General features: G+C 52.1%; 2 non-coding genes across 2 annotated transcripts; one reads left to right on the plus strand and one right to left on the minus strand.

The window, feature by feature from the left end:
- Nucleotides 1-1,900: 1,900 nt before the first annotated feature.
- Nucleotides 1,901-1,982, minus strand: TRNAS-GCU. The gene has a single exon. It is a non-coding gene; the product is annotated as a tRNA-Ser (tRNA).
- A 7,768-nt stretch (nucleotides 1,983-9,750) lies between these two features.
- On the plus strand, nucleotides 9,751-9,823 carry TRNAV-AAC. Its single transcript has one exon. It is a non-coding gene; the product is annotated as a tRNA-Val (tRNA).
- The last annotated feature ends 4,571 nt before the right edge of the window (nucleotides 9,824-14,394 follow it).

Consider the following 14,394-nt stretch of genomic DNA (forward strand, 5'->3'; position numbering starts at 1 on the left):
TGCTTTTGGGGCACCTGGTACTGGCTACTGTCAGAAGACAAGATTCAGAGCTAGATGGACCGTTGGTCTAGCCTAGTGTGGTTTTTCTTATGGTTTAAATTACGCTCACAGGCACTGAGGATAGAGTTACTGAAAGTTTGGGAGTTAGGAGCTGATAGGTCAGTGGTCCAGTCCCCTCACAGACGATCCCGTCCCTCTGGGACAGGGGCAGGTCTGAGCTCTCACACCAAATACTCATTGTGGCTGCCAGAACCTGTGGGCAGCTCGTTTCATTTATGCCGAGGGTTGCGTCCTGTTTTGTGCACCGTGTCTGAGAATGAAAATCCTAACCTGCCCTTTTAAATAACAAAAGCAGCAGGATGTGTTTCTGTCCCTGCCCCAGAGCAGACAGACCAATGGAGAAATGCCATGAGTCCAGGGTAATACTCCCCTGCGGTTTTACCATTTCCACTTGCTAAACCCCCTCCCAACCTTCTGGGCTCCTGGAGCAGGGGACTGAGCCTGAGCCAAGACACGGACACTGCAACTTTACAGCCCAAGCCACATGACCCTGATTAATGTGACACGGGCCAGTCGTGGGTGTTTCATTGCACTGGAGACGTAGCCTAATGTTATGTCTACACTGCGATTAACACACCCAGGGCACCTGTCTCAAAGCCCGGGTCAGCTGACTCAGGGTTATGGGGCTTGGGCTGCAAGACTATAAAATTACAGGGCAGACAGATGGGCTTGAGCCCAACCTCTGAGACCCCACGAGGGGTGAGGGTTTCCGAACCCAGGCTTCAGTGTGAACACAAATATCTGCACCACAGTTTTTAGCCTCTCAGCTTTAGCACCATGAGCCCACGTCAGATGGTCCAGGCCAGCCGTGCTGCCATCTTTATCCCAGGAGAGATGGACTCTAAGGGTCCGTCTCCATTGCAATGTCAGCCCAGGGGAGGCTCGCTGTGCTCAGAGCAGCACCCTGGAAGCCCCATATTCACTGCTCGCATATAATGATGATACAGTTTGTACAAAGTCTGCCTGGTGAGGTGTCATTTCAAAAGTCTTGGTCTGTTGAACATTACTATTGTGTTGGATTGTGTGTGTAGCATTGGCTGGGAAGTTTTGCTCTGTGTGTGTGACTGAGATGAGGTTGGGAAATGCCCCCCACCAGCCTTTCAGGTGTGACAAGGGAGGAGCCAGACTCGCTGCTGGCCCATTAAAGGGATCCACACTCCCAAGGACTATCCCAGGAACCGTGTACAATGCAGACTTCTCCGAGATAGCACAGCAACAATGGGCACTGCTTGACTCACATCCTAGCAAAGGTACTTCCTAGCCAGTTGGAAGAAACTATGAAAGGGGGGTAGAGACATCATGAGTTGGCCTCTCTCCCCCACAACTCAACAGCTGGAAATACACCTGGATGACAAAACTGATTCAGAAATCAGAAGAGAATAATAATAGTACATTCAAACCAAAGTCCCCAAACAGACTAGTAGTGGTTTTTCAGCAGAAAATTTTCAGTTTGGGGAATTTTGTTTTCTCAGTCAGACCTTGCCAAGGGAAGCAGAGAGAAAATGGTCGAGTTGTCTCCTTCAGAACAGCTTGGCCTAGACACTAGCTCTGGTTCACTGTTGTGACCTTGCTCAGAATGGAGGTATTTTAATTATCTGGGGAGGTCCCAGGGTGTTAGGGGGAAATTATGAGGCTGTTCCCTTTTGAGATAAAAACTAAATAATGCAGGACCAGAGAATTTTTTTTTAGAAATCTGGGATTTAGACATTTTATTTGAAGCAGGGGGTGCAGCTGAGATTCTGAGAAGGCTTTTGTTTGCAAGAAGCAACATTGTTTGATCTGTCATTGTACCAAGGGGGGAGATGGTTGTCTGTAAAGGAGAATGAAGACTAAACGCAGCCAATGAGGATGGGATTTGAACCCATGCGTGCAGAGCACAATGGATTAGCAGTCCATCACCTTAACCACGTAGCCACCTCATCTGAGCTGCTAAAATAGGGACAGGAGGAGAAATCTAAGGCCAGCAGAGATAGGGACACTAAGGAGTTTCCCAATACTAAGCGTAAGCAGGGGCTGAATGAGCTCCCCCCTCGCATCTAGTGAGGAGCTGGGGGAAGACTTCAGGAACAGGCCGTGTTTGCATAGACACCCCTACTCTGCCTAGCTATGCAGCATGACGGGGCCACTTCCCCAAAATGACCAGTTTGGGATGGTGGTGGGTTACACATCACTTTAGCATTGAGTGGAATGAAATGTTATTCTCTTTCCTGTACGAGTGAAGGGCAGCGGAACGTACCTAGGCCATCCTGACGGAGGGGTGGGTGGGTGAGGAATCGCTTTCATTGGACTGCAGAGAAGTGATTGAGGACGTCACCCTCACCCAGTGGTCCCCAAACATTTCACACTGCGCCCTCGTGTCTATGGCTGTGGCCCCTCAGAAGCCACGGTCGAGAACCGGGGCTGGGAGTGGGGCCGTTGCTTGCTGGGGAGGGGGGTGCGGACAGGGGTCAGGGGGTCGAGGCCGGGCTGGGAGCCAGGGGCCCAGGCTGAGGGTGGGGTTGGGGAAGAGCTGGGGCAGAGTGGGGCTGAGTGGGGCTCCCTCCATGGGGGCTGGCTCAGGCCCTGAGGTGCCCCCATCAATCTTCCTCTGTGTCCCCCTAGGAGTCACGCCCCACATTTTGGGGACCACTGACCCCTACTCGCTAAGCAGGGGCTGGTGATGCCAAAGCCCAGGGAAAGGGAGAACAAGTGTGGGGGGCCCCAGCACCGGAACCATGACCCCCCCCACTTCTGTCTGTGGCTCCGCCCCCTTCCACACCTTCCACCCACGGCCCCACCCACTGTCACCTCTGTTCCACCCCTTCCCCCACTGGCCCCACCCTGTCACTCCTTTACCCCTGCCCCGCTGCGGCCCCGAGACCAGAGACGCTCTGTGCCCCTGCTGCAGCCCCCGGGCCGTAGCAGGGAGTGGGAGCTCCTCCAGCCCTGGGGCCCCCATGGGGGAGACTTTCCCAGGGGGGCCCAATTTGGCCAGGGCCCCTAGTCATGGGCCCCACTGTCCCCTTGGCGACGCAAGGTTTGGGGAGGCTGAGCCCCCCCGAGCCTCCATTACGAGCCGCCCAGGCTACCTCTGCTCAGTGGGTGGCCAGTCTGCCTGTGTCTCTGCTGTTCGTGCTGGGGAGCCCGGACGGCCTTAGGGGTGGGGCCCCCGGCAGCCGCCCAGGGCTCCAGGGGGTCAAAGGGCACCGTGTGGCCGTGCAAAGGTGCTCACTGCTCTCCCCTGCCCCAGTGCTCCTCCGTGGCCCCATAGAGGCTGGGGGGAGCGAGGAGCAACACTATGTGCTCCCTGCGTCCTGGTCACTTTCCCCACCTGGGCCGGGCTGTGAGGGGAGCATCAGAAGCTGCTGCTCTCTGCCCTCCCCTGACGCAGCCCGGCTGAGGAAAGTGACCTGGATGCAGGGAGCTCGGATGACGTCCCTTCTCGCCCCCCTGTCCCTGCTAGGGAAGGCTGCTGTGTGGTGTCTCCATGGCTGCACTTTCAGTGATTCAGGTTTCTCTCTCCCATTGTTTCAGGGGCATCCTACTAGATAAAATTGAGCAAGAAATGCTTCCCAGTGGTTTTTAGGACTGGAATTGCTATTTTCAACAGCGATTGCCATTTTTTTCTAGTTTTGTTTGTTTAAAAGGAAGACGGTGATATTGCACTGGCAAATTCCCCATAGAAACAAAGAATAATAAAGGCACCTCAACTTTTCCTCATTTATGGAGGACAGTCTGATAATATGGATCCAGATCTCCTCCAATCACACAAGTTGAAAATTGTTCCACTTTACTGCAGTTCTGTAACCATGCGGGAACCAGTCCTGTCTGTGTTCTGTGCACATCCAAAATTCCTGCTGAATGACCCACCCTGGGAGCAAGTTACCAGTGACCCAGGGCTGGGGCGGAAGGAGGGTGCAGGTGGTGGGGGGAGCCCAGGGCTGGGGCAGCAGTGGGTGTGTGGGTCGGGGAGCACTGGTGGGGAAGGGGGAGCCCAGAGCTGGGGCAGCATGGGGTGTCTGTGGAGGAGAGCCCAGGGCTGGGGCGGCAGGGGGGTGCGGGTGGGGGGGGAGGCCCAGGGCTGGGGCGGCAGGGGGGTGCGGGCGGGGGGGGAGGCCCAGGGCTGGGGCGGCAGGGGGGTGCAGGTGGGGGGGGAGGCCCAGAGCTGGGGAGGCAGGGGTGTGGGTGGGGGAGCCCAGGGCTCGGGCAGCAAGGGTTGTGGGGAGGAGCCCAGGGCTGGGGTGGGGGCAGCCAAATTTTTTTATCCTTGGGGCGGCAAAAAACCTAGAGCCGGCCCTGCCTCCACCCACCGTGAGGTAGGCAGGAGCGGATCATTATTATCCCTACGCGAAAGAGGGAGAAGCTAAGGCTCAGAAAGGAGGCTCTTACCTTCTAAACAGGGATGGCTGTTTTCTAGTCAAATCATTGAAAACTCGAAAGAGGTTCCTCCTGGCGCTCACGTCCGTGATCCCGAATACTCTCTCAGTCCTCAGAGAGAGACCTGGAGAAGGAGACTTGCTGGAGCAAAGCCACAGGGGTCTCTGAGGTTTCCCTGGTCCCTCGCCCCTGTCCTGCCTGGCTGATGTCAGCATCTCTCTGTGAGGTCACCACCTCCCCACCACCTTGGACCAATAGGCTGAGGTCCTGCAAAAGGCCTTTGTGATGTCACTGCCACACCCCTCCCTTGCTGGGCCAATGTCCTGCCCCTGGCCAGGCACTTTGGAGGTTTGAGCTACTCCCTGTGGATCACCCCACTCAAGGAGCGTTCGTTCTAGGCAGCAAGCCGGCTAGACAGGGAAACATCAGACGCTGCTCCCAATGCTACACTCAGTTTTTCAGAAATTAGTCGACTTTACGGCCAGAAGAGACCATTAGAGCATCTAATCTGACCCCCTGCATATCACAGGCCTCCTGTAGGACAGGAGCTACTTTTGAGGCAAAGACATTCCAGAAAGGCATCTAGTCTTCATTAAACGACATCAGGAGTTGGAGAATCCACGACTTTCCTTGGTAGCTTGTTCCTGTGGTGAATCATCCTCGCTGTTGAATATTTGTGCCTTAGTTGTAATATGAATTTGTCTCTTTTCACCTGCCAGCAATTGGGTCTTCTTATGCCTTTCTCTGCTATTTTAAAGAGTCCTTTAATACCCAATCTTTTCTCTCCATTAAGGCACTTCAATGAAGTCACCTTTCAATCTTCTTTTGATAAGCTAATCAGGTTGAGCTCTTTCAATAGCTCACTAGAAAGTATTTTTTCCAGTCCTCAGAACATTAGGTGGCTCTTTGCTGCCCCAGCTCCAATTTCACAACATCTTTTTCAAACGAGGACACCAAAACTGGAGGCAGTATTCCAGTATCAGTCTCGCTGATGCTGTGTCACCTCTTGTGACGTTATTGACATAATCTATAACTGTATAGATCACCATTGCGACCACCAATATTTGCAGCCAATATTACAGAGAAGTGGTTGTGTAAGGGGTCTATGGAGAGGTTCTGATTGGCTGATTATAATGATGCTATCTCTAGATGTGTATCGTTTTTTGTAGTTGACATTATGAATATTGGCTCTATGCTGCCTGTATTTCAAACTTGTGCTCTGCTTCAGGGAATGATACCTTTGTTTAATTGACGAAAACATAAACTAGACACTTAGAGGATTGGAACTGATTTCAGCTGATGGACAGGTTTGCTAGGTTTTTATGCATTTGGACAGTGAAATGTTGAGTGTTCACATTCATTTCAAGCATCCTTGTATGGGGGAGCTCCTGAACATAATGGAGAATGGAAATGAATTTTCTTTCTTTTTTTTAAAGAGAGCATGTGGGTTTGAACCAAGGACCACTTGATCTGCAATCAAACATTCTACCACTGAGCTATACCTCCAGTGCAACAGGAGTATGGAATCGTGATCTCCAGGATTTTGAAGGACAGACCCTGCTTCATCGAGCGCCTTTGCCATTCCCAGACCACAGGTGGTTTTAAAAATGGGGTTTGATTAAACTTCTTAAATGTGGTAAACACCACAGCTTGCACCCCCACTGATATAGCTTCTCCCCATGACAGAGCTGCCACCTCCTGGGGAAGTGGATTGACTACACCAACAGGAAAACTCTCCCCCCTCAGCATGGAGCAGTGGTTCTCAAGCTGTGGGTCAGGACCGCAAAGTGGGTCGTGACCCTGTTTTAATGGGGTCACCAGGGCTGGTATTAGACTTGTTGGGTCCTGGGGCTGAAGCCAAAAGTCTGAGCCCCCCCACTCAGGGCTGAATCCCTCAGGCTTTGGTTTTGCCCTCCCCCCACTGGGGCTCAGTCTTTGGCACCCCCCCCCGAGTGGAGGGGCTTGGTCCCTCTTTCCAGGACTACGTATTAAGTTATTTTGGCAGAAGGAGGTTGCAGTGAAAGGACGTTTGAGAAACCCTGGCACAGAGCATCTCCATTACTGAGCTGCAGCAGCCTAGACTCACTGTTTGAAACATTGACCTGGCCTTAACCTATGAATATGTCTAGGCTTGGCTCCCTATGGCACTGTTGTGATCAGACCCTGAAAGTGCAGCCATGGAGACACCACACACCAGCCTTGCCTAGCTGGCAAGGATCAAACCTTCACAGAAAGACACCCATGGTTTTCTAGCCCAGCTATCTAAGGCCTCAGCCAAAACCACTTAACACAGGGGCCTTTCTACACTCTGGTTCTGTTCTCACTGAAGGGTCATTACAAATTGTTTGCTCAGACCAGCTTCCCCAGCACACTCACTGCTGTGCAGGTCTGTACGTGTGGCCATGGCTGAACAGCAAGAATTCCTGCCCATTTCCCTACTGGCTGGAGCATGATTAGTGTGTGTTTGTGATTAATGATGTTGCTGTAGATTGTTCATTCCCTGCCTTGGCAATTCAGACAGTCCCTTTTCCCGTTGTATTGCCAGCACCTCTGTGATTCCAATAACAGAGGCAGGTTTTCTCTGGGCATTGAGATTTTTGAGGGCGTTGGTGGCTCCTTTCTTTCCTCAACCTGGAGTAAACTCAGCTTTTTATTCCATCCTTGATGACTCATGGAATAACAACAGCAGCATGAAGAGGAGAGTGAATATCTCATTGCCAGGGGGAAGGTGGACGCATCCCCTCTGTCTGACCATTGCCATTGCAGGAGAGAAGGTTTCAGTGGAATCGAATGCCCTGGCTGAGACAATAGACACAGGGAGGTTTTGCTGTTCATGGATCTGTGCAAAGGAAATTGTGTGTCTGTGTGTGAAAATGAGGAGGGATATGAAATGCCCATGTGGTGGTGCCTAAGGCAAAAGGGAACCCTAGAGGATTGGAATAGGATAAGTTCTCAAGCAACATGTTTCTTACTTTGCCCATCTGTTAGGTTTGATTATTATCGAGGGATAGATTTTGCCATTGGGTTGTGTTTTTACACAGAAATTAACATTTACCAACAAATATGTAATTCTTCCAAGCCTGCCTAGTCTGCTGGTGGTGAGTTTAGAGGGACACATTCACTCTCCCCACCCCCCATGCCAGGCCTGTGCTCTCCAGAATGTCAACTTCCCACAGAGCTGGAATCCTTCCCTCATCTCCCCCCAGACCACTGCCCCACCCCCACTTCTGGGTTCCCCTCCCAACACTGTCCAACTCCCCCGCTGGCAGGATCCCTTCCCATTCCTTTCATTTCCTACCGCCCCTCTGAGCAAAAGCTCTGCATTGTTCCCACACTAGGAATTGAACCCAGGCCGCCTGGGTGAAAACCAGGAATCCAGATCACGAGACCACACGGGACTTGTATAGTCAATAGCACATTTACACCCAACAATTCAAAGTAGCCATTCAAAAAAACTTCAAAAACAGACTTCAAAGAGAAATTGCAGAGTTACAATTGATTTGCAAACTTAACACCATTAATTTGAGCTTGAATAAGGACTGGGAGTAGCTGGCTCACGACAAAAGCAATTTTCCCTCTCTTGGTATTGATACCTCCCCATCAATTATGGGGAGAGGACCACATCCACCCTGACTGAATTAGCCTTCAACACTGGTTCTCCCCTTGTATGGTAACTCCCGTCACTTCATGTTCCAATCTATATTTATGCCTCTATCTGCAATTTTCACTCCATGCATCTGAAGAAGTGGGCTTTTTACCCACGAACGCTTATGCCCAAATAAATCTGTTAGTCCTTAAGGTGCCACCGGACTCCTCATTGCTTTTAATTCTAAGCTGATCTTAACCCTTTCAGTACCCTTACAAACTCAGATGCTTCTCACCACAGGCTGGCTGGTGGCTTTTCAGCCAGGCTCTCCCCTTTCATCAGCGCTTCAGTTGCTTGGTGTGGGGGTGTCTGTAGATGTAGGTGACAGAGAGAGATAAAGCCTGGCAAATGTCTCTCCTTTTATCATGTCCTTTCTTCCCTCATGGCTTTGCCCCCTTCAGAGTCAGGTGAGCATCACTGCGTCTCTCCAAGCAAGTCTGAGCAATTCCCCTGGGGTGTCCTCATGCAGGTGAGTCATTGCATTGTAGCTCCCTTGCTGGACAATGGCTGTCGATGGGTTGTTTGACACCCTGTCTGGGTGTTGGTTACTTTCCTTGCGGTTGCCACTGGGGAGCTAATATTTGGCTGACTCCCCCACCTTGCAGCACAGTGACAACCACACTGCACAATTCTCATGACTTCATATGCATGAATGGTCTACATCTATGGGTAGAGAAATGACTTTCAGCAGAACATATCCTTTCCCTGATACCTTACAAGTCATGCTCTATATGTAAGATCACGATGATATGAAAATGAGGATTATGGGGGTTACAGCCGCTCCCCCAAAGGTATAGAATGTCACACTGAGATTCTATTTTCCTTTGTTCTGTAACAGCATTACAGAGATCCAATGACTGACCAATGGCATTTCCAAGTGCTAAAATAGCAAGCGATGTCGGTCTCTCATTGGCCATCAGTGACTGAAGATGTGGTTTAATGAGCCGGAGCTTCAAGGCGAGGGTGGCTCTGTCCACTGCCTTCCGTTGCGCTGCTGGGCCCCAAGTCCCTGGTGGCCAATATGTGACGCTGGGAGAAGAGAGTGGGGTGGCAAGTGGCGGCAGGACTTTTGCCACTAGGCTCTAGCTGCCCAACTTCCTCCTGGTACTGCTGGCCCCCCGTCATCTTCAGGAAACCCAGGAACTAAGGCAGGAATAGGGCGAGGAAGCAAGTAAAGCCGAGCAAGGAAGGCAAAAGTGAATCTTGTCTTCATGGGCCGCTCGCAATGACGTCCTTTTTCTGTGCCACAGCTGACAACATCCCATACAGAAAAGCATGAGGCCAAAAAGAAACCAAGCAGCTGCTGAAGTAGTTCAGTTGGGAGCGTGCTAGACTAACAGGCTCTTCTATCCCCCTTTGTGCATGGGTGGGATGTTTTCTGAAAGTGCAGCAGTTCCTTTAACTGCCACGAGTCCCTCATTTCAGGCTATGCAGCAGGAAAAGGCAGCATGGGCTTCTGCACCGAGTTAGCCCACCTGACCTTTCATTCTTCTCTTGCTCTTTGTCAGCAAGGGGAAGAAAAAGAAGCTCTCCCTCAAGCTGGAGTCACAAGGGCGACGTAAGGAGGACTTCCTGAGTGCCGGCTCCAGTCCTCTGCTCTGCCAGCTGACCTATTGAAGGGCTGTCACCACTTTCTCCAGGTTTGTCCATCGGTCTGTGTGATGGTGAGTAACAACCAAGAAGATGGAGTTTCTGTAGTGTAGTGGTTATCACTTTTGCCTAACATGCAAAAGGGCCCTGGTTCAAAACCAGGCAGAAACATCATGGCTTCCTTTTCCCAGATCCCCTTGCTGTTCAGGAAGACGCTCCTCCTCCTCCTATTGGCCTGTCCCTGGGATAACTCCAACCCCTGCGTGACAGAGGGTGCTGACAGCAGTGGAGAAAGCACCTTGGCGTCAGGCTGGAGAACGTAGAGGAGTGCGGCGTGTCACCTTTTGGAGGCTTGTGGCTTGGCCTCCTCTGCTGTTGGAGGTTGGCCAGTGGAGGCCGGCTCTTCCTGCTGGCCTCCTCTGCATGACTTGCCAAAGGAGGAAGTGAGGCAGGAATGGGGGAAAAGAGGAAAGTCGAGCTGAGGAAGGCAGGGCAGAAAGTAAGTGCCTCAGTGCGGCTCAGTGGGGTTAGTAGAGCGTCACCATTCGTTCTGCAAAGCCTGAGGAGGTGCGGTTGGCTGCTGGGAGGCAGAATCCTGTGCCTGCCTCTTGGCTTCCCAGGGGTGGCTCCTTGCAGCCCAGGAGAAGCGGGGTTCTGGGGGGAAGGAAAAGCAGCAATGGCGAGGCTGAGTGGGCTCCTTTCTGGCCGACATGGTGGATCTGGGGTCCTGTAAGCCATAAGTGGACTTTGTGGAGTGAAAACCGCTGCTCCATTCTGGCTGACCTGGGGGAGCCATTAATGACTTGGGAGTGGGGGCAGGGCGCTGGCTGTGAGCAAATGGGATCCAGGAAGCCCCAGCCTGCCCCTCCAGGGGCCGAGTCTTCTTTTTCTCTCCTGCCATGGGGAGCCCGGCCTTAAGCCTGCCCAGCATGCACTGCAGCTCGAGCATTAAGCCTCCCTGTGGCATAACCGAACTACGGCCTAGTGTAATAAGGTGTAAAGTTTAGATTGTGAATTTATCTTTAATTTCCATGGTAACTTACTTTGATCTTTTATGCCTGCCACTTATAATCCTTAAAACTCCATCTTTCCATAGTTAATAAATCTGTTTTATGAAACTCGTGTATTTTGCTTGAAGTTTTTGGGAAATCTCAGCTCCATTACAAGGCTGGTTCATGTACTATTCACAGTGAGGGAGGGGTGGACCCTGTGTAATAAACTCACTATTGTGTCATACAGGAGGCCTGTGATATGCAGGGGGTCCAATTAGATGCTCTAATGGTCTCTTCTGGCCATAAAGTCGCCTAATTTCTGAAAAACTGAGTGTAGCATTGGGAGCAGCGTCTGATGTTTCCCTGTCTAGCCGGCTTGCTGCCTAGAACGAACGCTCCTTGAGTGGGGTGATCCACAGGGAGTAGCTCAAACCTCCAAAGTGCCTGGCCAGGGGCAGGACATTGGCACAGCAAGGGAGGGGTGTGGCAGTGACATCACAAAGGCTTTTTGCAGGACCTCAGACTATTGGTCAAAGGCGGTGGGGAGGTGGTGACCTCACAGAGAGATGCTGACATCAGCCAGGCAGGACAGGGGCGAGGAGCCAGGGAAATCTCAGAGACCCCTGTGGCTTTGCTTCATCAAGTCTCCTTCTCCAGGTCTCTCTTTGAGGACTGAGGGAGTATTCGGGTTCACGGACGTGAGCGCCAGGAGGAACCTCTTTCGAGTTTTCTCCTTCCCTTAACCTGATTTTACTAGAAAACAGCCGTCCCTGTTTAGAAGGTAAGAGCCTCCTCGAGGTTTGAAACCTGTTCAGTCTGATCCATCTGGTGACAGTTGAATTCTGGGCATGGAAAACTCGAGCTTAAGGAGGCAGACGTTTATTGCGCACCTGGGATTTTTTCCCTTAGAATCACTGGGGACATTGGGGTTTGTCCTTTTTGTTTCCACTTTTCCTCCATCCATCCCTCCCTCCTTTCTCTTTGTCTTTTGCTTCTTTTGTCCTTTCTCCTGTTCCCTTCCCAACAGCAGGAGAGGGGTGTGTGTGTGTGTGTTGCGGGGGAGTGCTCTGCAGCTCTCACTGTGGGAGGTCCACCCAAAAATGTGGGGCTGAAATAGAGCTCGGGCAGTGATCCCCACCAGTGACCTGGGCCATCCTTTGGGCTCTCTGGTGAGAACCCTCAGCCTCCCGTTCTCAGTCTCTACCCTGATTGGCTCAGCAGGGGGTTATTGACAGGGAGGAGACTCAGGTCTTGTTGTTCTCTTTTAAGACCAAGGAAATAAGTCAGAACCAGTTCTATGTTTGATGAATTTTGCTGCTTCTCTGCATTAATTGTCTCTGAGCAGTTCATGACTCTCTCTAACCTTGCAGTTCTCCTCAAATACTTGCTGAATAATTCCTGTGCACTGTTGTTGGTCTGGAGCTCATCTGAGAGCACTTTATTCAGGTAATTCAGTGTCTGAAATTCAAGATCTGATGGTTAGTTTGAAAATCAGGGCTCTTGGGTCCTATTCCCAACTCTGCCACTGACTGGCTGTGTGACCTCAGACAACTCAATTCTCCTTTCTCAGCCTCAGCTTCTCCCTCTTTCAAGTAGGGATAATAATGATCCGCTCCTACCTACTTCACAGTGCGTGGAGGCAGGGTCGGCTCTAGGTTTTTTGCCGCCCTAAGCAAAAAAAAATTTGGCTGCCTCTATGCCAGCCCTGGGCTCCCCCTCACACCTTCCTGCTGCCCGAGCCCTGGGCTCCCCCCAACCTGCACCCGCTGCCGCCGCAGCCCTGGGCCTCCCCACACCTGCATCCCCCTGCCACCCCACCCCTGGGCTCTTCCCGCAACCCACACCCCTGCCATTCCAGCCCTGGGCTCCCCCCCTACATCCTGTGCTGCCCCAGATCTGGGCTCTCCCCTTACCCCCCACCAATGCTCCCCAACCCACACACCCCCTGCCGCCCCAGGCCTGGGTGCTCCCCGCCACCTGTACCCTCCTTCCACCCCAGCCCTGGGTCACTGGTAACTCGCTCCCAGGATGGGTCATTCAGCAGGAATTTTGGATGTGCACAGAACACAGACAGGATTGGTTCCCATATAGTTACAGAACTGCAGTAAAATGGAACAATTTTCAGCATGTGTGATTGGAGGATATCTGGATGCATATTATAAGACTGTCCTCCATAAATGAGGAAAAGTTGAGGTGCCTTTATTATTCTTTTGTTCCACTCCTTCTTTCTCTGGGGAATTTGCCAATGCAATATCACTGTCTTCCTTTCAAACAAACAAAACTAGAAAAAAATGGCAATGGCTGTTGAAAATAGCAATTCCAGTCCTAATAACCCCTGGGAAGCATTTCTTGCTCAATTTTATCCTACTTTTTGTACAGCAAATAACAATGGATCAGGATATTTGCCCAAATTGAGCTTGAGCACTCCTGAATTTTGAGGTGTTCAGATCTGGAAGGCAGGTGCTAGATTCTCTTTCTGAACATTAGCTAAATCTGGAAAGGAAAAGTCAATTTCTGCTTCCATGACTCAGAAGGGGAAATCCTCCTACGTGCATGGTGCTGTATCTAGATGTAAGTGGGGGAATGGTCCTGCTATTGTGGGGAACTTTCCTGGCTTCTGCACTACCCCGGTGAAGTGGGCTGGCAAAAGGATCTGAGTCCTCACTCCCACTTCCTTTACCCAGAGGCCTCCCTGCCCTTGAGGACTCCCCTTCCACTCTCCTGTCTGGCAGAGTCCTCATAACCCCAACAAGGCTGGGCCCAGGGTTCCTGGGGGACTCGACCCCCCCAACCCTGCTGTGGTCACCCAGGACAGGGGCTAGGGTGTCCCTCTCTTTGCACTGCGCACCTCCCTGACCCACTGATCACATCATACAATTTAAAGCAAATACAAGTTATTTAATTAACAATAAAATTTAAAAAATAAGAAAAAATGGGAAAGGTTAAAGGAAAACACATCACCCCGCTCTGTGGCAGGGGCCATCACAAAAAGTGTCTCTGGACATCAGGGTACTTCACAGTCTGTTCCTTGTAGGTCCCAGGCCGCCTCCTCAGGCCCTGGCTGTGCTGCAGGGACGCTGCAGGTTGGACACTTGCTCTGGCGGTGGCCACACACTCTCAGGCTCTGGGTGGCAGGACCCTTCTCCCCAGCATCACCCCCGCCCTGTCAGGGTTACGATCCCCCTCCAGGTTTGGCCTGCAGGGCCTCTTGGCTGAGGCGTCTCCCTGTGCTGGGCCCACTGCCCAGGGTCCCCCTCGCTCTCCCCAGCTGCTCACTGCACCCAGCTCCGGACTGCTCCAGCTCCGCTCTGCCTCAGCACGGCTGCTGCTGCTGCTCTGCCTTCAGCTCCCTGGGCTGCTTGTCTGGCCTCTCTGGCTCCAGTTGTTACAGCTCTGCTCCCAGGGCAGGGCTGCTCTCTCTGGGCTGTGCTCTGGCTTTGGGGCTGCAGCTCTGCTACCATCAGCTCAGCTTGGGTCCCCTGCTCTCTCCTTAGCTCAGCCCCACTCCATGTGACTCAGACAATTCCAGCTCACAGGGAGGACGGGACGCCCCTGGCCTCCTGACTCCTTGAATAGCCTGCCCGCCCTGTCAATCAGGCTGACCTGGAGCATTGGTCTCTCCACATTGTTCCTGGGGACTGTCAGTCTCAGGCTCCTGATTTCCCATCGACCCCTCCCTTTTTAGTGCTGGGAGCTAGCAACCAAACACCCCACTGAATGTTAGTAAGGGGGCAACAGTCCCCTTACATA

This window comes from Mauremys reevesii, linkage group 14, assembly GCF_016161935.1.
Source record: "Mauremys reevesii isolate NIE-2019 linkage group 14, ASM1616193v1, whole genome shotgun sequence".
Taxonomy (NCBI): domain Eukaryota; kingdom Metazoa; phylum Chordata; order Testudines; family Geoemydidae; genus Mauremys; species Mauremys reevesii.